The sequence below is a fragment of the Notolabrus celidotus genome, chromosome 8, assembly GCF_009762535.1.
Source record: "Notolabrus celidotus isolate fNotCel1 chromosome 8, fNotCel1.pri, whole genome shotgun sequence".
Classification (NCBI taxonomy): Eukaryota; Metazoa; Chordata; class Actinopteri; order Labriformes; family Labridae; genus Notolabrus; species Notolabrus celidotus.
The window spans coordinates 35,217,155-35,238,591 of NC_048279.1; the positions used below are offsets into that span (position 1 = coordinate 35,217,155).

The following is a 21,437-nucleotide window of genomic DNA, read 5'->3' on the forward strand; positions in this document are numbered from 1 at the left end:
CAACCGATTGCTTAGCACCGCAAAACATGGTTGCAACTTTTTAACAGCTCTGCTCCCTCATTATGTCACGATCATCAGCACAAGTTAAATGGATGGATGGATGGATGTTAGAAAATACCTGCAGACCTTGTGAGAGGACATTTGATTGAAGAGACTTCCATATTCAAGGAATGAGTGACCAACAGAGGAGGTTGGGGAGTTTCTAGGTGAACTGGCAGCGTGCAGAGAGTCAGCACTGATAACTTTGTGACCATTGGGCTTTAATTGGGCTTGATTATATATATCTCTTACATCCGATCTGCTGTAGTCTGGCTCCATGCTCTCTCGTCCATCAACACCCACCGGTTGCATTATCAGATCACAGCACGGAGCAGGACCGCCGCACAGCTGGAGTCATGTGACCGAAGTTTTCCCGCTGTAATCACTGAATCAAGGATTCTCCTCCTCCTCCTCTCCTCATCCATGTTGTCTTTCTGGTCCTCTGAAAACCTCTGACCTGTTGACTCCAGGCCTGGCTCCGCTCATCATGACTTTGGTTTGTTGTTGTAGTTCAGTGAAATACGATCTGGTGATAACACAGAGTGTTTTATTCTGAAAATTAACCGGATGTTTTCATTTTGTTTTGGTGAAACCTGACTTCCTGTCCCGCTCCATCTGCTCTGTTGAGATTGATGCGTCGTGCTCCGGCATCCGGCAGAAATAGAAGTCTTGTGTATCTGATCCGGAGGACTCCGATCTGCTGGATCAGAGACGCAGCTGGAACGCAACGGAGCGGATCCAGTGGAAGTTAACACATTCACTAGAATAGAAACCTAACAGTGCTGTGACGGATTGAAGCGGACTGGAGACGGATCTGGTGGAATTTGGCCGTACAGGGTTCCTCAACACTGAAAAGAAGAAGTCAAAGTTTACTCTTAACTTGCTTTAGGTTCCCTCGTAGATAATGTTGATTTGTTTGTCCGAAGAAAGCTCCTAAAATGGGATCCGATGGTTCCTTAACACAAACTCTTAGAGATCTTTACAGAAAGAGAGTTCTCTACGCTGTACCTCGAAACAGACGATAAAGAGTCTCCAAGAAAAGAGATGAAGTGTCCTTCAGTAAGAGGATAAAGGCTACCTCTAGACAGTAGCCAAGTGTTTTGACTTTTCCCCTATAGTCTGAAACACTCAGTCCACTTGTCTGTGTTCTTTCTGTTCTTGCCTTCAGCTCAGGTTTCAGCGTCCGCTCCATCTGCTCTGCTGAGATTGATGCGTCATGCTCCAGCATCCGCCAAAAATAGAAGTCTTGTGCATCTGATCCGGAGGGCTCTAACCTGCTGGATCAGAGATGCAGCCGGATCCAGTGGAAGTTAATACATTGATTAGAATGGAAACCTATCAGAGACAGACCAGACATGGATCTGGTGGCGTATAGATGTTATGAATAAAGAAAGTATAGAGACCAAAATATTTCTGTGTACCAGGCTTTAAACATGTTTGATTCTGCTGTTTACATTTGAATATGGACTGGGGATTCTTTGGCCTTTGGATTCAGCCTCTAGTGGACACTTGAGGAACTGCAGCTTTCTGCACTTCTTGTTTTTGCTTTTACTTCTGTGGCAGCATGTCACTTGTTCTTTTGTCTGTGCAGATGAGTACAGTTTATAAATCTAGAATGATATCTATCCTTTCCTTTTTTTGATTTGTGACACGTGACGGAGGTGCAAGAGTTCCAGCAATGATCTAACACCGGAGCCACTTGAGCTCGCTAAGAGCGTTGAAGTGACCTCAGAGCGTCTGTGGTCTTTCAGATCTCAACCTGCAGACGGATCATTAAGCAGATAATTGCAGCTCTTCACCTCATCATCTCCATCAGGCATGTTCACTCAAATACAGAGAGACAACTGCCACGTATGCAGAGAGAGACAGAGAGAGAGAGAGAGAGAGAGAGAGAGAGGGGGGTGAGTCAGAGAGGAAGGGGAGAGGAGTGAGGGAAGAAGGAAGAAAAGGGTGTGAGAAGAGAGGGGGAAGAAAGACAGAAAAGGAGACAAACTGAGAGAGGATAAGTGATGTGGGAGGAGAAAAGGGAGAGTCTCACTGTTTAATGACACCTCCTCCCCCTTCTCCTCCTCCTCCCCCCTCTCTCCATTGCATCGGCTGGACTGTGGCTTCCAGGCAGGATGGAAAGCGCCACGTTGCATCGCAGACTTTTCCTCCCTCCCTCCCTTCCAGCTGTTCTGTACATCAGCTCTGTGGGAACAGACAGAAGCAATCCACCAGACCGAAAAGAAGGAAAACAACAGGAGGACGAACCGGAGTGAGTGTTTACATAAAAGAGAGCAGGGATTGGATGTGGATTTGGAGTTCGATTGCTCGTGTCCGTCAGCGGTCGGCAGGTGTTTGCAAAGTGAATCATGAATCCTGGCTGCGATGAGGAAAATGTTCCGGCGGCTCTGGGTTTGCAGAGGAATCTCCAGAGGGTGAAATGTTTTCACTGAGTTGCAGGAAGCTTTGGAGATTTAACATGGTGATGAGTACGATAACAAAAATGCAAGATGACATCCATCATGCATGTGGGAAGATCCAGTATGCACGCAATGCTTTAGTCATAAATAGCAAACACTGATATGCACCAAATACCCCCAAAGTACACAAAGTACCTCCTGTTCTCCTCGACATCTAACATACGGATCACCATAGGAGAGGACTCATGACATCAACCAGAAAGAAGTCAGTAAACTTAAATATTAAAGCCCCGTCTGAGAGTCAAATGGACTCTTTTGTTTTTATAAAACATGAAATAGATGTGATCATGATCCTGATATCAAAGGTGCTATTTCAACGACTTGGCACAAAAGAAATCTGGACATGTCCGCCTACAGTTTGCTCATTAAACGGCACACATTTCATGTTAGGTTAGGGTTTAGGGTTTTAAATTTTCAGACCTGTTTACTTGGAATGATGTGCAGAAGGACTTGAAACTGACACATCTTGTAACTCTGGGGGAATTCAAGTCAATCATAAAAGACAGAGAAACATGCTCCATTGGATCTTGTGATTGCACTGTGTAATCATGTAACCATGTGAAACTGTGACCGTATTGTGTTTGTGTTGTTTTGTGTGCTTGTTTGGGTTGTAACCTATTTTGTGCTGCAGTCTTGGCCAGGTCACTCTTGAAAAAGAGGTTTTAAATCTCAATGAGTCTCTTACCTGGTTAAATAAATAAAGAAGAAAGAAGACATTCTGAGTCCTCAGTGAGGCGCAGGTCACAGAGGTCGGATTAACTCCCTTAAATGTACAAAGGTGGGTTTTTTAATGCAACGGGAATAAAACTGACGGTTTCAGAGGAGATTTGATGACGACTAACGTCCTGTGTGCTTTACACCAAAGAAAGGTACGCTGCAAATCTTTAGCTACTTATTCTTGATGCTGGATCTTATGGCTGTAGTCTGTATATTGTGTTTTGCATGCATTCAAGAGAGCGCACGTCAAAGAGAAGTTATTCCGAATTCAATTTTGAGTGGAAAAAAGCCTTTTAATATTTGACAGCTCTCCTCAAAATGGCACATTCAGAAGACACTGAGCTTGCAGATATGATCCCATGCGAACTATGAAGCCACAGCGGAAGTCCTAAAAACTGCAGTTCCTGGAGTGTCCACTTGAGGCTTGCTCCAAAAGCCTGAAAGCCACACACACACCCATTCTTAAAAGCCCATCTTTAAAGCAAAAGTAAACATGTTTACAGCCTGGTTCAAAACATACTTTAGGTCTGAATAGCTCATTTCTTTATTGGTTCACGATGTACAGGAGTTGAATTTTTTTATAATGCATTACTTTTGAAGATAGTAAGGTTACATATTTTGCATAATTAGGGGCGTGGTCAACATGACTGACAGGGAGGCACTCTGTAGCTGTTAGCAAAGAGGCTGAACTCACCTCTTTGCCTCTTGCTAGGCCCATCCTTGGGCTTCAAAACAATGCTTCAGAAACCATCAGGTGACGTCACTAACACTGCGTCCATGTTTTATACAGTCTATGCATGTAAATAGCAACAACGCTAACATGCTGATGCTTCATATTTTTACATTTCTCTGTTCACCCTCCATCTTTAGCCTGTTAGCATGCTAACATTTTCATAAACACTCAACACAAAAGATGACAATAAGGTTGAGGTGTCACCAAATTGATTCAATCCATCATAAGTAAGGCATGAATGTAGGCTGTGACACTTCACTTTCCGGTTTTCAAAGTATTTATTATAAACTACAAATGTCAACCTCTTGGTGGCGCGAAGAGGAAGATCTAGGAATCATAAATCACCACCAACAGATTAAATAACCTGCCAGTAAGGGTGGCTATAAATAAAATAATACAAAATATCAAGTCCCATTGGAGGGAGGAGATAAAAAGGCATTCATCTGTCTGATTGAGGAAGACACTGTACACTTGAAGAGGACATATGACAATAACATTTATTTTTCTTCATAATCAGAACTACAAGAACCTCAGACATCACTAATGACACGTTCCTTTAGACACTGAATCCCTTCCAGCACCATGACCTTTGACCTCCAACCTCTCTTAAGAGGGCAAAGTGAAAAATAGAAGAGTAACAGAGGGTGTGTCTTTGGGTCAAGAGGTCAGCATCAAAGACAAGTCAAAGTCTCTTTGAATTAGACCCATGCAGCGCTCTCCTCCTAATTTCAGCCACGCACACTTTCTGTTCAGAGGCTGATTTTTTCAATTTTTTGCACTTAATGTAAAGCAACTTGAATACTTAGAAAAGCACTATATAATTCCTTTAAATTATTATTTTAATATTAATGCATGAGTTAGAATAATTTCCTGATCGAATATGTGGCGGTAGAAGAGTCACAGTGAGGAGGATATTGTTGCTTTTACTCCAGTAGACGATCTGTATCCTCCCTGAATGTTAAAGGAAACACTAAATATCACTCCTGACAAAGTCTGGACCTTCAAAACTTCACCCTGTCCTTTTGTGTTTCCTTTTGTGACCTAAAGTCTTCTGTTTTTAAAAGTTATAATTAAAAGAAGTGCACATTTATGATGCTGTAAGGCTAATTTGCAGCTCTCTCTACATGAAAACTTCATGTTCCAGCTCTGACTCCTGTGTCAGAAGATAAATGTATATGGTTGTTATCCAGTCTGGAGCTGTTTTGAAGAATTAGTGTGAACAAGCTCCTCCTACCAGGGAGGGAGGGAGGGAGGGAGGGAGGGAGGGAGAGGGGAGTGGGGGCTGTTCTGTGTCCTAACTGGGACGTCCCACTGGAAATGTCTTCTGTGTGAACTGGTGAGTGTGTCAGATCTACCCGGCCCTGCTCACTGCTGACTTCTCCTCTGGTCCCTGCTCTGCAAAGCTAAAGGTAAGAGCGCTCACTCTGCACGAAATCTGTGGACTCTGCGTGTCATTTAGTGTGTGACGGTCGTCTGTTAAGACTTCACAGATTACTTTTGAGTCTGCAGGACTTTGAGAGGACTCAGAGTAAGTTTGCTGAAGTTGTACCTTTCCCTCACACTTCTCTGCTCTCAAACTAAAACACATTTCTTGATCAGGTGCGATCAATCAAACAAAAACATGCAGTTTCTTTCCCTGCCAGTCAGACTGAAGTGAACCTGGCAGCATAATCTATCCTCTTAGTGTGTGTCACACACATTTTAGCGGCTACAATCACAGAATTCAATCCACTTTTTAAATTTCACACTTGACTACCTGCTGCAGATTTTCTAGCAACTTCCTGCTTTGTTGTTTCTCAATGTTCCCCTACTTTTCTAACAATTCAAACTGACTGAAACTCACTTTAGAATGACCTCTGTCTGGTTTAAAAGGCGTCTGCAGCAGCCTGAACCCTCAGTAAACAATCTCCTCTGTTATTACATCTCAAACAGCCGTGAGGGGAAATCACTCCCTGCAGGTAAACAAGCTGTGATTATGAGGATTCATTCTCTGTGGAGGTATTGTGTGCCACATCGGCAACAGGAGGAGAGGGGGAGGTAGAGGAGGAGGAGGAAGAGGAGGTGGGGGCTCTGTGGGTTAAAGATTGGGGGTGGAGGGAGATGCAGGCTGGAGCTGTGTTAGAAAGTTGTCCTCTGCTGTCAAACGTTGGATACGTTGGATAAATTCGCCCCCAGATTTCAGCTGTTGCATCTGTGTGTGTCCTTGGAGAACTCCCAGCTTTATATGCGTAGACAGTTGTGAGAACAAACACTGAGAGGAAACAAGCACAGAGAGAGGAGGATGAGTGTGGGTGGAGGGGATTCACACAAAGGCCGATAGAAAAATGGGAGCGTTTCACTATGGAACATCTCTCCTTCTCTCCCTCCCTCCCTCCCTCCCTCCATCCCCTCTCTGATTACTCCCTCGTGAAGGAATGCAGGTTGCCATAGAGCGATTACCAGCTGTTTGAAACGCTCTGTTAGTTCAGACGCCTTCAAGTGTCAGGACATCACAGATTAGAAGAAAGAGGCTGAAATTCCTGCATTCTTTAGGTGACTGCAGGGCTGCAGCTGGAGTCCACACTCGGTGTTTGTCCTTTCCTTGTTTCAACACGACAATCCCCTTTTCTGCACAAAGACAGCTTCATGTGGAAATAGTTTCCTGAGTTTGCTTTGGGAAAATGTGACAAGCCTGCACCAAGCCCTGGACTCAAGCTCTGTGCTGGAGAGCAAAGGAATCAGGCCTGCAGGTCAGAAACACAAAGAGGGGAGGCTTTAGAGCAGGGGTGTCAAACATGCGGCCCGCGGGCCAAAACCGGCCCGCCAAAGGTTCAAATCCGGCCCGCGGAACCACTCTGTAAAGTGAAGAACTTACAGAGAACACATTAACTGGAATCTTTCAATGAAAGTAACTACTATTTCAGATTTGTGCTCTGGGGGGTCACATAAAATCATAGGAGTAAACCAAAACCTGAACAATGCTTTTTTTCTTAAAGTGAGAAGATAGATTACTTGCTATTTGCAAAATTCAGTTGAGATCAGGCGGCAACCTCTGGTCTATAAAATATGAGTCCAATGTGGAAGTGCTAAAAACTGCAGTTCATTGAGGATCCGCTTGAGGCTGGCTCAAGACGATCTTTACAGTAGAAATAAACATGTTTACAGCCTGGTACAAAAGACCAGTGTAGTCTGGATAGATCATTTCTCTATCGGCACACACTGTAGGGGTTGAGTTTTTTTCTAATGCAGCAATTTGGAAGATATTGAGATTATGAGTCTTCCAATGAGAGGCACAGCTGACTTGACTGACAGGCGGGAACACTGTAGTTGTTGACTAGTCAGCCAGCCTCTTTACATCACAATAGCTCGACAGCAGTCGAGCAGCATATTGTATACAGTCTATGGTGCAGACTGAGTGAACCAGAAGCTGAAAAGCGTTTTTTTTTTTCAGGACTTTTTTTCTCAAAGTGATAAAATAAATGACTTGCTGTTTGCATAATCCGATTGAGATTCATAAAGATTTTTTTGGGCACTATAAGATGATCCACTAACTACTAACACTAGCACTACACCGCTGCATACAACACTGTCCAGCAAGCAAACTGTTCATGCTGGAACTGAGGAGTCCAAAATAGTCCACTTTACCTTCTTCATTATTATAATCTATCTGTTCTTTTGCAGTAAACATTCAATTCGGTGTCAGGTGAATGGATAACTTGTGTGTTTGGTGTGTTCGCAGCAGGTCTCAGTGCTTAAAGAGCAAAAGCCCACTGTGAGACTCATCATGGCAAAAAAGACCATACAAACATATTATGTTAGGATTTTGCTGGTCCGGCCCACTTCAGATCAGTTTGGGCTGTGTGTGGCCCCTGAACTGAAATGAGTTTGACACCCCTGCTTTAGAGGCTGCTGGTTCATATCTGACACCATGCAGAGGCTTGCTTGATGACCACATAAGTACACAATAGTTTTGGATACCTAGAAGTAGAAAACAGGAAGTTTCCTCCTCCTAAATCTTACAGAAAAAGTCTAAATCCTCTGGGAAAATGAGTTTGCTCTTCAAGCTTCACTGTTCAGAATGTCGTACGTGCAGAAATGAGTCATTTCAAACACTGAAGCATCAATTTGCATTTGAAGGTCGTTTCCACACCTGTCCGCTAGAAGAGAAAACTTCTGCTGCGCTCATCTTGAATCTGAAGTTAACACGTGTGCATATGAGAGGATTAGAGTCATTGCAGCTTCTTTTAAAAGGTCCACTAAGAAACTAACACAAGTCTGATGTGCACGTGCACCAAGGGCGGACATTGCATGTGGAATAACAGCAGATCTGAACTGTTATAACTTTACTTTGCTCTGTCTTTGGTTGAATAGTCTTCATAAAAGTGTCATGTCAGAGAATAAAAGTTCATTTTTAACTGTAAATATAATGATTTTGTGGAAGTAACCTGTTCATAGCCTTCCTCACTTTATTGGCCAGATGTCAGATTTTATTTTGCTGGATGTCTGCCTCTCCTTCATCCTGTGAGGGTTGGATCAGGGAGGCTCTTTATTTTAGCAGACTTGAAAAGATCAAACAAACCATTTTTTTAAATTATGGCTGCCTTTCTTTGACCTTATAAAAACCCCACCTCATAAAGCTGGTTGCAGGTTTTGATTTTTTCTTTTTTAATGGACAAATTTTTTATTTGATCCTGTGAGGCTTTGAATCCTTTCTGTAGCACGACACCTATATTCAAAGAAGAACATGTCCTGATGTTCTCGTTGTAGATTAGCACATGTGGTGTTTTTATAATAATTCTTGGGGTATTATAATCACTATTATTATTATTATAATTATTTATTATTTTTTTACTTCTTTTTTATTGTTATTTTTATTGCATTTTTACCTTTTGCATTTATTTATTTTTTAAATCTTAACCTATTTATCTTATTAAAGTTTCACTATTTTATATTTTTCCTTTCTATTTATTTATTTTTTATTTTAGATTATTGTCATTTAATAATATTATTATTATTTTATTCTCATGTATTATTTATTTATTTATTTAATTTAAATTATTGTCATTTATTATCATTATCAGCATTATTTATTCATTAATTTGTATCTATTTATTATTTATATATTTATATATATGTATATTATTTAATTTTTTTGCTTTTTTACCTGTTGCATTTATCTATTTTTTTAATATTAACCTAGTTATCTTATTGAAGCTTCACTACTTTTTACGTTTCCTTTCTATTTATTTATTTTAATTTTAAATTATTGTCATTTATCATTATAACTATTATTTATTAATTTCTTTTTATTTATTATTTTTTACTTTATTTTTTTAAATTGTTATTCTTATTGCATTTTTACCTTTTGCATTTATTTGTTTTTTGAATATTAACCTATTTATCTTATTGAAGTTTCACTATTTTTTTCTCTTTATATTTATTTATTTTTTATTTTATATTATTGTCATTTATTAACCTTATTATTATTTTTTTATTAACTTATTTTTATTTATTTATATTTTTATATATACACATATTTTATTATTCTTAGTGCTTTTTTACTTTTTGCATTTATTCATTTTTGAATATTAACCTATTTATCTCATTGAAGTTTCACAATTTTTTATTTTTCCTTTCTATTTCTTTATTTTAATGTGTAAAAATTCAAATAAACAGATCTTTGAAAAAAAAAAAAAGAAACCTGTTCAGGTGTTGAAAAAGATGGATTTGGTAATTATTCTTTAATATTCCCCTTAAATGAATCTAAGTGATTTAAAATGTGACGTTCGGTGCTGATATGAAGTTAAATGACAAAGAACAGCCATCACCGTCTTTAGTTTCCACGTGATGTTCTTCTTTTCGTGGGTTTTCCTCAGCCCTCTTTGGAAAGACTGAAAGACAAAGTCTCTGCATTAGTATGAGACCAAGCTTCTCTGGCTGCTTAATTGTTGAGGTGGCAGGTTTGGACCAAGATGGGAGGAGGAAGAAGAAGGAGGAGGAGGAGAGAGGGTGAGGGTGTTGGCATTTAAGCTGAGGATGCTGGGAAATACCGGGTCAGCTTGGCACCCTGAAGAAAAAACTCTAATCCCCACGACAGGAAGGAAGGATTGTGCAGCTGTCTGGACTCGACGTGGAGCAGAAAGAGCTGGAGTTTAGTGTCAGCAAAGAGAGACAAAGAAGCTGGAGGAGAGAGACGGAGGAGGAAGAAGCAGTGAAACAAAGAGGTGATGACGAAGGAAAACAGAGGGAGTAAGAAAGGGTTTAAGGAGAAGAAAAATTATGATATAAGGGAAGGAAAGAGTAGAAGGTAATCAAATGAAGTGGTGCAGGGAGATGGAAATAACAAACGTGGGATAAGTGTGGGAAATGTGACCCTCAGCTCTTTAATCAAGCCGCTCTAAAGCACCATGATTCTCCTCCTGAGGCAGCAAGTCTGCTATTTTCTTGTTTACTCATCGACTGAAGCCACAGCTGTTTGTTGAACTCCAAGCAAAAGTTGTAAAACACATCGACGCCTTTGTGGCACGAAAACCTCACAGACATGTATTCTTTGGCCGCTTGAATCTGTAATTACCCAGGGAAGAGCAGCTACAGCTAAATTTATGTGACAGTGGTGTGCCACTTTTTTCACTGACCGCAGAGAGTTGACGTCTTCCAGTGTGCATACAACAAGAAGGCTGGAACAGGTCGCTGCACTCTGACAAATTCAACAGATATAACCTCAAAACAAAGACTGACTGTTAGTGTTTTCATCTCAGGCAGAAAGAGACCTTGATGAAAGCAGCATGCAGGTTAATAACAGTTATGATGATGTCAAATTGCACAGAAGAAAGAGAGAGCAAGGATAAAAGCAAAGTGCAATCAGAGCCCACTTTGCTGGACACAACAGCAGCTTTGATTGAGATGTGTTCGACTTTTTGCATCAGACCAAAGTAGACCTGCAAAGACAAAGTCTGCAGAGTCTTGGTTGAGGAAAATGAAGAACTTAATCAAAGAGGTCAGGTGATGAAACCTCAGGTTACTCAGGTATCCCTGCTTTTCTTCTTCTGTCCCCATGCGTGCTCCTCCACTTCCAGATTTCTGTTAGTCCTCTTTGTGCTCAGAGACTGATAGGGACGACTGCTGGTCTCTGAAGCTGCTCTTTGTCTCGGAAACCTAAAGGGGTCTCTCCCCCTCCTCGGTGTCATGTTACTGGTCCGGGAAGTGGCTTTGATTGAAAGAGCCTGATATCTGATACGAGAGTAAACGCTGCTGCAGGTCGCTAACTGCAACCTTCAGGTTACTGCTCATAGAAATCAGAAGTTCCACGTCTTACTTTGAAACATGCTTCATCTTTTTCTGCACAAGGTAGAGTCTGCAAGGGTTTCAAAGTAACCTTGAGCTGGTGTCTCAAGGTACCCTAACATTTCTGTTTGAAGGCACTTGGTTTCATGGTACCCTTTAATATATATGTTTTAGGATATCTTGAAGTATCAGCCTCTGATTTTGTGTGAGTTCATCTGTTAAAGACACTTCTATTTCGATGTACCCTTGTGCATCTGTTTAGTACAATTTAAAATCTACTTTGGGCTACTCTGTAGCGACTGTATTAGTGTACCCTTTAGCATCTTTTTCAAGCACCTTTAATATCTGCTATAAGGTTCCCCTTATAGAGCTGTCTCAAGGTACCTTTCCCAAGAATCTGCTTTTATTGCATCCTTTTGCAGTTCTTCAAAGACTCCTTACCTTCTGAGTCTGTCAAACACATCCATATGGTGTCTACTTCAAGGTGCCATTTGGTGTCTGTATCAAGGTACCCTTTTGCAATTTTAACATTACATCAGCAAAGCTTGACGTCTTACTTTGAATCATGCACTTTTAGGTAGAGTCTGCAAGTGTTTGGTACCCTTGAGCTGGTGTCTTAAGGTACCTGAAAGTATCTGTTTGAAGGGACTCTGTTTCATGGTACCCTTTAATATATATGTTTTAGGATATCTTTGCATATCCAAGATTTTACTTTATTGATCCCCAAGGGGAAATTCTGTAATCTGCCTCTGATACCTTTCATGTTTGTATTGAGGTACCCTTCAGTGTATGTTTCTCTGAAAGTGCCATTTAGCATCTGTTAAAGACAACCATACCCTTCTATTTCAAGGTATCCTTTAATGTCTGTTAGAAGGGACCCCATTAAGGCCCTGCCTTCAAGGTACCCTTTAGTTCCTGGTTCTCGTTACCCAAGGATCTGCTTTTATTGTATCCTTTTGCAGTTTTTCCTCCTTACCTTCTGAGTCTTTCAAAAAGTTCTTCATAGCTTCTAATTCAAGGTGCCGTTTGGTGTCTGTATCAAGGTACCCATTTTGCAATTTTTAAATTGCATCAGCAAAGCTTCACGTCTTACTTTGAATCATGCACTTTTTCTGCACAAGGTAGAGTCTGCAAGTGTTTGGTACCCTTGAGCTGGTGTCTTAAGGTACCTGAAAGTATCTGTTAGAAGGGACTCTGTTTCATGGTACCCTTTAATATATATGTTTTAGGATATCTTTGCATATCCAAGATTTTACTTTATTGATCCCCAAGGGGAAATTCTGTAATCTGCCTCTGATACCTTTCATGTTTGTATTGAGGTACCCTTCAGTGTATGTTTCTCCTAAAGTGCCATTTAGCATCTGTTAAAGACAACCATACCCTTCTATTTCAAGGTATCCTTTAATGTCTGTTAGAAGGGACCCCATTAAGGCCCTGCCTTCAAGGTACCCTTTAGTTCCTGGTTCTCGTTACCCAAGAATCTGCTTTTATTGCATCCTTTTGCAGTTTTTCACTGACTCCTTACCTTCAGAGTCTGTCAAACAGATCCATATAGTGTCTACTTCAAGGTGCCATTTGGTGTCTGTATCAAGGTACCCTTTTGCAATTTTAACATTACATCAGCAAAGCTTGACGTCTTACTTTGAATCATGCACTTTTAGGTAGAGTCTGCAAGTGTTTGGTACCCTTGAGCTGGTGTCTTAAGGTACCTGAAAGTATCTGTTTGAAGGGACTCTGTTTCATGGTACCCTTTAATATATATGTTTTAGGATATCTTTGCATATCCAAGATTTTACTTTATTGATCCCCAAGGGGAAATTCTGTAATCTGCCTCTGATACCTTTCCTGTTTGTTTTGAGGTACCCTTCAGTGTATGTATTTTTGAAAGTGCCATTAAGCATCTGTTAAAGACACCCATACCCTCATATTTCAAGGTATCTTTTAATGTCTGTTAGAAGGGACCCCATTAAGGCCCTGCCTTCAAGGTACCCTTTAGTTCCTGGTTCTCGTTACCCAAGGATCTGCTTTTATTGTATCCTTTTGCAGTTTTTCCTCCTTACCTTCTGAGTCTTTCAAAAAGTTCTTCATAGCTTCTAATTCAAGGTGCCGTTTGGTGTCTGTGTCAAGGTACCCATTTTGCAATTTTTAAATTGCATCAGCAAAGCTTGACGTCTTACTTTGAATCATGCACTTTTTCTGCACAAGGTAGAGTCTGCAAGTGTTTGGTACCCTTGAGCTGGTGTCTTAAGGTACCTGAAAGTATCTGTTTGAAGGGACTCTGTTTCATGGTACCCTTTAATATATATGTTTTAGGATATCTTTGCATATCCAAGATTTTACTTTATTGATCCCCAAGGGGAAATTCTGTAATCTGCCTCTGGTACCTTTCATGTTTGTATTGAGGTACCCTTCAGTGTATGTTTCTCTGAAAGTGCCATTTAGCATCTGTTAAAGACAACCATCCCCTTCTATTTCAAGGTATCCTTTAATGTCTGTTAGAAGGGACCCCATTAAGGCCCTGCCTTCAAGGTACCCTTTAGTTCCTGGTTCTCATTACCCAAGGATCTGCTTTTATTGTATCCTTTTGCAGTTTTTCCTCCTTACCTTCTGAGTCTGTCAAAAGGTTCTTCATAGCTTCTACTTCAAAGTGCCGTTTGGTGTCTGTATCAAGGTACCCTTTTGCATTTTTAAATTACATCAGCAAAGCTTAACGTCTTACTTTGAGTCATGCACTTTGGTAGAGTAGGTAGATTAGAGTCTGCAAGCATTTCAAGGTACCCTTGAACTGGTATATCAAGGTACCCAAAACTAGCTGTTTGAAGAGATTCTGTTACATGGTACTCCTTTAACATTTCTTTTAGCTCATTTTTAAGGAAATGCCTCTGATACCTTTGCGTGAGTATTGAGGTACCCTTCAGCAAATTTCATCTAGCATCAGTTAAGCACTCTTCTAGTTCGAGGTACCCTTCTGCATCCATTTAAAGTCCCCTTTAACATCTAGCTATTAGCGTCTGTATTAGTGTGCCTGTTAGCAGCTATTAAGTGTCTGTTATTAGGTACCACTTAAAGCCTTGTGTCAGAGTACCCATTAGTACCTGGATTTGGTACCCAAGAATCGGCTTTTATTGAATCCCGTAGCAGCAACTGTATCAGCTTGGAATCAGCTTTTATCCATGTTTTCTAACGACTCCTTACCTTCAGAGTTTGTCAAACAGTTCCTTACAGCGTCTTCTTCAAGGTACCTTTTTGCATTTCTTAAAATAACATCATCAAAGCTTAATGTTTTAGTTTGAATCATGCACATTTTCTGCTCAAGGTAGAGTCTGTAAGAGTTTCAAGGTATCCTTGAGCTGGTGTCTCAAGGTACCCTTATGTGTCTGTTCGAAGGGTTCATGATACCCTTTGACATCTGTTAAAAAAACATCAGAGAAAGCCACCTACTTTTATTTCATGGTACCCTTGGTGCATCAGTTTAAGTACCAACATCTTCTTTGGGCTACCATTTAGCAACTGTATTTGTGTACCTGAAAGCATCTGTTCTAAGGTTTAATGTCGTAAAGTATACCTTAAAGATCTGTCTCAGGGTACCTTTTAGCATCTGGTTCTCAGTACCCAAGATTCTGCTTTTATCAAAAGACTCCTTACCTTTAGAGTCTGTAAAACAGTTCCTCACAGCGTCTTCTTCAAGGTACCATTCGGTGTCTGTATCAAGGTACCTTTTTGCATTTTCTACATTATATTAAGACAAGAAAACTTGTCTTTTCTGGAAGTTCTTTTTTTGCACAAACTACAGGAAAGACTTACCTGCATGACTCAGGTGTTCTAACACCTGTTGGACCTCAAGCTCTCTTCTTGGTGGTACCTCTTGGTTCATTAAAAAAACAAGGAATTATGAGATGCAAACTGTAAGTCCAGTTGTTCTCTCCTCTTCTTTGACATTTATCACACAGCTGTCTTTCATGCACAGCCTTTCAGAAACCAGAGATTTACAAGATATTTCATTAACTTGGATTTTTTCACATCCAAACAGTCCGCTGTCTGCAGAGCTCAACGCAGACAGAGGAAATCACTGTCTCAGAGCCCGGGCTGAATATTTGCTTCTTCACAGTCCTTTGCATGCCAGGGTTGTTTGTCTGCAGTGTTTGCTGGCAGGCTGTCTGCTTCAGGTTGTTTTTCAAGGCCTACAAACCTGTCTGCTGTATCTCCAAGGAAGAGAAGAAAGAATTCCTCTCAATCTGCTCCCTTTAAAGGGCAGAAAACGAGCCTGAAAAAGAGATATATTAGGGAGAAAGTGAGGGAGATTTGTGTATCAGCAGCAGCTCCAGTGCAGGTTGTTTTCCTCCGTGCAGAGTTTACAGATGCTTACCTAACTAACCTCCCAAATTAAACACATTGAGGAGAAAAAGGCCCCCTTTATGAGCCTGAAGTTTCCCTTTTAGCCCGGGCCATGTTTGATTATGAGAGCAGCTTTCCAAATAAAATAATTTGTTTTGCTGTTACGTCAGTCCGTCCGGCCTCCTCCTCCTTCCTGCAGAGAGCAGCTGAATGGCTCTGCGACTAAACAGGAATATTCTATAAGAGGACACACAACGGGAACACCACGTCCCTCCAAATCAAATACCTACCCCACATGTTTTGGAGATGAGACAGGTTTTTTTTATTTCCCCTCTTTGCCCTAACGTCCAGCTCTCACGCCCTGTCAGACACGCCACTTATAAGAGCGTGTCATTACGAGATTTCCCGTAAGCAGAACTCTTTAGCTTTTTTTTTTTTTTTAGCTCAGCCTTTGAGAAGTGTCCCTGTGTGCAGGTTATTTGGAGACGTCACCGTCCGCATACTCTGCCAGGGTTGCTGTATTTTTCCACGTCCAACCTGCTTTCGGCTTCTCATCTCTGGACCTGCAGAAACAGTGGTCACCATTATAAAAGGACTCGCCTTGGATGACTTGGATGTATTTCTTGTTTAACCGTACTAAATTATTACCTTTCCGCCAATCTCAGATGTTCAGATCTTTGATGAGATTTGTTGCCTGGATTGTAAAAAGGACTGAAGAGATATAAGGTGCATTTCGACCAACAGTTCCCAGAACTACTTCACCCTGAACTAAAAGGTTCCTGTGCCCCCATTGTTGTCTGTGTTTCGACCACGGGCTGAAGTCCAGGGTAGATTGTGCAAATCAGGCCAGTGACGTATGGAGAAAAAAAAAGTGAATGCACTACACCACCAGACCAGTAGAGGGCAGTAAAACAAAGACGAATGCCATTCATCACAGATGACACCATAGAAGCAGACGGACAGGCAGGTATCATTATGAGCACCACAACAGTTAGCCTGTTAGCATGAGACTCAGCTGGGGCTGTTTTAGATGGTGCTATATTTCATCACAGATGGATTCACTGAATCAACACGTGAGAGGAGATAAGCGCGAGTAGCAAAGACGTTTCAACACGCCTTTAAAATCCTTTTGAACTCAAAAAGCCGTGGCAGAGATCGGCAGGTGTTTTGGTTTAAACAGCGACCCTGTTAACTGGAGACTCTCAGCCGGATGCATCCCTCATAAACGTCTTTAGACCATCATTAAATATCTGATGAGGATATTGAATCTTAAAACTCCCTCTGTGTTTCAACAGCTGTGTAAACTCCACAAACACTGACACATTCAGCTGAAGGTCTCCAGTTTACAGGGTCACTTTTAAAACCGGAACACCGGGAGGAGAGACGCATTCGCGGTGGGCTGAGAGAAGACTACTGTTACAAGCTGCTAAATCAAGAGAATCACAGCTTCTTCTTTTGAAAAGTACACACACATACAAAAAAGATAGAACAAATAAAAACTAATGAAAGAAAGAGAAATCAAGAGAATCACAGATGGAAAAAACAATGACTGTGAATGGTTTTTGGAAAAAAAATCAAAAAAAATTACAAAAAAAAAAAATAAATTACAAAAAAAATTGTAAAGAAAATTGACAAAAAAAGAAAAATTGGAAGAAAAAATATTTGAAAAAGAATTTTTGAAAAAAAATGTTTAAATTTTTTTTGAAAAAAAATGTTTAAATTTTTTTGAAAAAAAAGTTTTGAAAAAAGATTTGAAAAAAAAGTTTTGAAAAAAAAGTTTTGAAAAAAAAGTTTTGAAAAAAAAGTTTTGAAAAAAAAGTTTTGATTTTTAAAAAAAATAAATAATAAATTGACAAAAAAGTTGACCCGGAGCGTGTCGAAAAAATACATTTCCCTGAAATTTGAAATTGTGCTCCAAAATTAGATAAACATGAAAACAGTGAAAATTTTCTCCTGTGGTTAAAAACATGGAAAAAGCAATGAATGAATCAACACGTGAGAGGAGATAAGCGCGAGTAGCAAAGACGTTTCAACACAGCTTTAAAATCCTTTTGAACTCAAAAAGCCGTGACAAAGATCGGAAGATGTTTTGGTTTAAACAGCGACCCTGTTAACTGGAGACTCTCAGCCGGATGCATCCCTCATAAACGTCTTAAGTCCATCATTAAATATCTGATGAGGATATTTTGAAATCTTAATAAAAACTAAACTAGTTTGCATTCCCAGGAACTCCCTCTGTGTTTCAACAGCTGTGTAAACTCCACAAACACTGACACGTTCAGCTGAAGGTCTCCAGTTTACAGGGTCACTTTTAAAACCGGAACACCGGGAGGAGAGACGCATTCACGGTGGGCTGAGAGAAGACTACTGTTACAAGCTGCTAAATCAAGAGAATCACAGCTTCCTCTTTTGAAAAGTACACACACATACAAACAAGATAGAACAAATAAAAACTAATGAAAGAAAGAGAAATCAAGAGAATCACAGATGTGTGTGATGTTATTGTGGACGGCGGGCAGCAGGGGCTTTTTAGGGGGGAGATTATCTACCCCTGAACTAAATGTAGACCCTTGGTCCATCGGTCGAAATGCATGTAGTTCAGGGGTAAAGTTCCTCCTATAGTCCAGTTTGCACTGAGGTCTAGTGAAGGCAGTAGCCTCAGGATCCCTTCAGGTTTCTGGAGACGACTCGTCCAGGCATCCTACGTCTGTTTCAAGAAGTAGTTTGAGGGGACAATAAAGTGTATCGTACCTTATCATATTCTACTGTATTGTATCATAGGAGGAAACGGCGCTCAGTCACGTCCTCATGGTTGAATCTGATCGTCAAACTTGTAAAAACTTGCACTTGAGAAAGAATGCAAGAATACACCACATTTCAAACCCAGCAATCGTTTCTGAACATGCTCTTGAGCTACTTCAGGATACCACCAGCAGAAAAATGTGCCTCCAGGTGAACCTTCAATTTAACTATATCGTCCAAATGTCAAAGCTCTGTTATGCACCCTGAGGGTTCATCAAACAACACACATCAACACAATCGCTGTTTGAGTGTATGCAAACTTCCCCACCTCTGTCCAAACATGTCGCCCTATTCAGACTTTGCGTGCCAAGAGGCCTTTCTGAGTTTTTTGGGAATCCCGGCAACCAGCAGAGGGAAAGAGTTTCTCCAACCCCCCTCCAAAATGTCAGGTTAAATTCCCCTCAAGGCGACGTCTTCAAGAGCTGACATTTACCTCCAATTCCTCCACGTCTGAGATGATAATTGCTGCACACGTTCAAGTAACACATTTTAATAAAACGCTCCAAGAGGAGATTGGAAAGTTTTGTTTGAGTTGCTGGTGTAAGCCTCCTGCCGGTGCAGGAATTCCAGCAATTCTGAGCCGTGTTTTGTAAACCGTATTATCCTCCTCCTGATCTCCTGCAGAGCTCACTTTATTGTGCAAACTGTGTCACATCAGACTCAAGGAATGCCCCCGAGAGCTGAGGGAAAACTCAACAGATACAATCTGACGTCTAGTCCTTTTGGATATCGAGCCAGAAAATACAAAAACAGCACAAAGGAAACCTGGTCGATCTTTAAAGCACTTGCCCTCATGTGCCATACACACTTTGATGTGAGGACGATAAGATTGTTTCTGGATGTCTGGGTGAAACAGATGACTTCATAGAGGCAGAGAGGCAGAGAGGCAGAGAGGGAGATAACTAATGGAAGAGGACGGAGGAAGACTAAGGCGACGTCATGCGCCATTACCCGACAAAGACACCCTTATTCAGCGCTTCAGATGAGACACGATGAAGGGCAGGAGGCAGGAATGGAGAGAGGGTTCATGGTCCAACAATGGAAGCTCAGATCGGATGGTGGAGAGAGGAAGAAGGCTGAGCAGAAGAAAGGGCGACCCTAGAGATTTATGTTGAAGAAGCCCTCACACAGCTCAGAAAATACACATCTTTCATGTTATTCAGTTAGTGTGAGACATGCATGGTGTGTAAATCAAACAAGTAGATGCTTTTGTGTAAAAGAAAGATGAATCAAGACCAGAATATCACACCATCTTTACATCAAATGCACAAAATGGCAAACAGCTCGGGTTCAAGACGGCTCCATAGCCGTGCAGCAGCTCCATGAGGCTATATGCAACAATGCTAGTAGACTGACCATTTGACAAGAACTGAAAGCAATAAAAACAAAGTAAGACTGGTCTGAATTTGACTAGCTCTGCAGGTATTTTGTCATAATTGATTAGCAAACTAACTTAAGCCTGGTTTATACTTGTGCATTGACCCTACGCAGCAGTGGCGTGCAGCACTACCCCACCGGTCGCCTGTTTCCGGCCCCGCTACGATCTCTGTTTACTTTTCCACAGAGATTCAGAGCGTGTTATGTTAATCTACAGCTGATACATGTTGCTGTTTATCATACAGACATGATTACAGGGAGGAATAGAGAGGACACTTAGGAGGAGATGAAATACATGGTCGATGTGCAGGGATTCTGGATCGCTGTAAATGAAGGAAATACAATCTAGAGGACGAATCACAGGAATTGCGGTCAACAGTTGATTGCATGAGTAGACTTTTTAGAGGAGGTGCACGTCAGGCTACTTGCCTAGGTCTCTGGGTAGGTACAGGGGCTATGCAGACCTACGCATGTAGACTAGGGCAGTGGTTTTCAAAGTGGGGGCCGCCAGGGGGCGCTAGGCGGGCCTCCGAAAATTTCAGGGAACCACGTTTGTTCATAATTTCCTATGCTAAACAAATGTAATAATTATTGAAAAGTGAATAGAAAATACATTCTAAAAGTTGATGTTTCTTTAGTTTTTTTGAAGCATCGTCTGTGGGTTTGCAAAGGGGGTCCCCGGCCAGAAGCTAATGCTGTTTGGTGGGCCTTGGCATGGTAAAGTTTGGGAACCCCTGGACTAGGGCATCGATTTGATGCAGAAGAATAAACCAGGCTTTATTTGGATTCATCCTCTTGGATCAAACATCTGTACTAATTTGTGTTCCACTTAAACCAGTAGTTTTTGAGAGATTTATGCTGCTGGAAAGTGCCAACTTCACTTGAATCCTGGTCCCGATGATTTAATATCATGCTTTAGAATTAAAAGTGTTTGCTTCTTTCTTTAGCTCTTTTAATAATGAGACAGTCACTGGTCTCACATTTACAAATACAGGACTGCTCATGCTCCCATTGGTGGAAATGTCAAGAGAACAAGGTTGCCCATTTTCCTCAAATTTGTCACGTGTGCATCTTTGAGAATAACTAAGAGGTTAACTATGAGAGTAGCTTTCACATGACAAGCCAGGTTACATTTCTGACAGTGCATTAGAAGCAACCTGACTTTACTGATTTACTGAAAAAGGAAGCAAGGTTATCAGGCAGCAAGGATCATGCAAATGCAAAGAAAGTTGTGTTGAAATTAAACAAAACATCCAGTTTGTTTGAAGCAATCAATGTATGTTTGAAAGCCAGATAGATCTTTGGAAGGTAAGCCCATATGTATGCTTTTCACTTCAGTCCTGCAGCATTGGGGACTGATGCAAAAGAGGCTTTTACCAAATCACCATATCATATAACTGAAAGTATAACCTCTGATTTTTGCTCTCCCAAAATCACACATCAAGGTCTTACATAATCGGCCATGGTTGCACAAATGTAAATGTGTGTTTAGCAGAGCGATTTTTCCAAACAGAGACCTGTGGAAATATGAGGAGTTAAAATATGCTGCCTCAGGTCGTGGAAAAACGCTGCTGTGAGAGTGTACACAAGACAGGAGCTGCTTACTCGCCCGTTTTCACCCAAATGTCAGAGCGATAAGTCGACCCAGACTGTTCCAGACGTGTTTCTGAAGCCTAATTTAGTGCAATCACCTCCTGTGATGGCTT

The 21,437-nt window shown here is 41.0% G+C and overlaps 1 protein-coding gene across 1 annotated transcript in view; it reads left to right on the forward strand.

Moving 5' to 3' along the window:
• Nucleotides 1–5,253: 5,253 nt before the first annotated feature.
• The window catches only part of sparc (secreted protein, acidic, cysteine-rich (osteonectin)), a 37,271-nt gene continuing 21,087 nt past the window's right edge, over nucleotides 5,254–21,437 (forward strand). The window contains exon 1 of the mRNA XM_034689246.1: nucleotides 5,254–5,363. The gene's annotated coding sequence lies outside the window, so the exon portion shown is untranslated. The remainder of the gene's footprint in view (nucleotides 5,364–21,437) is intronic.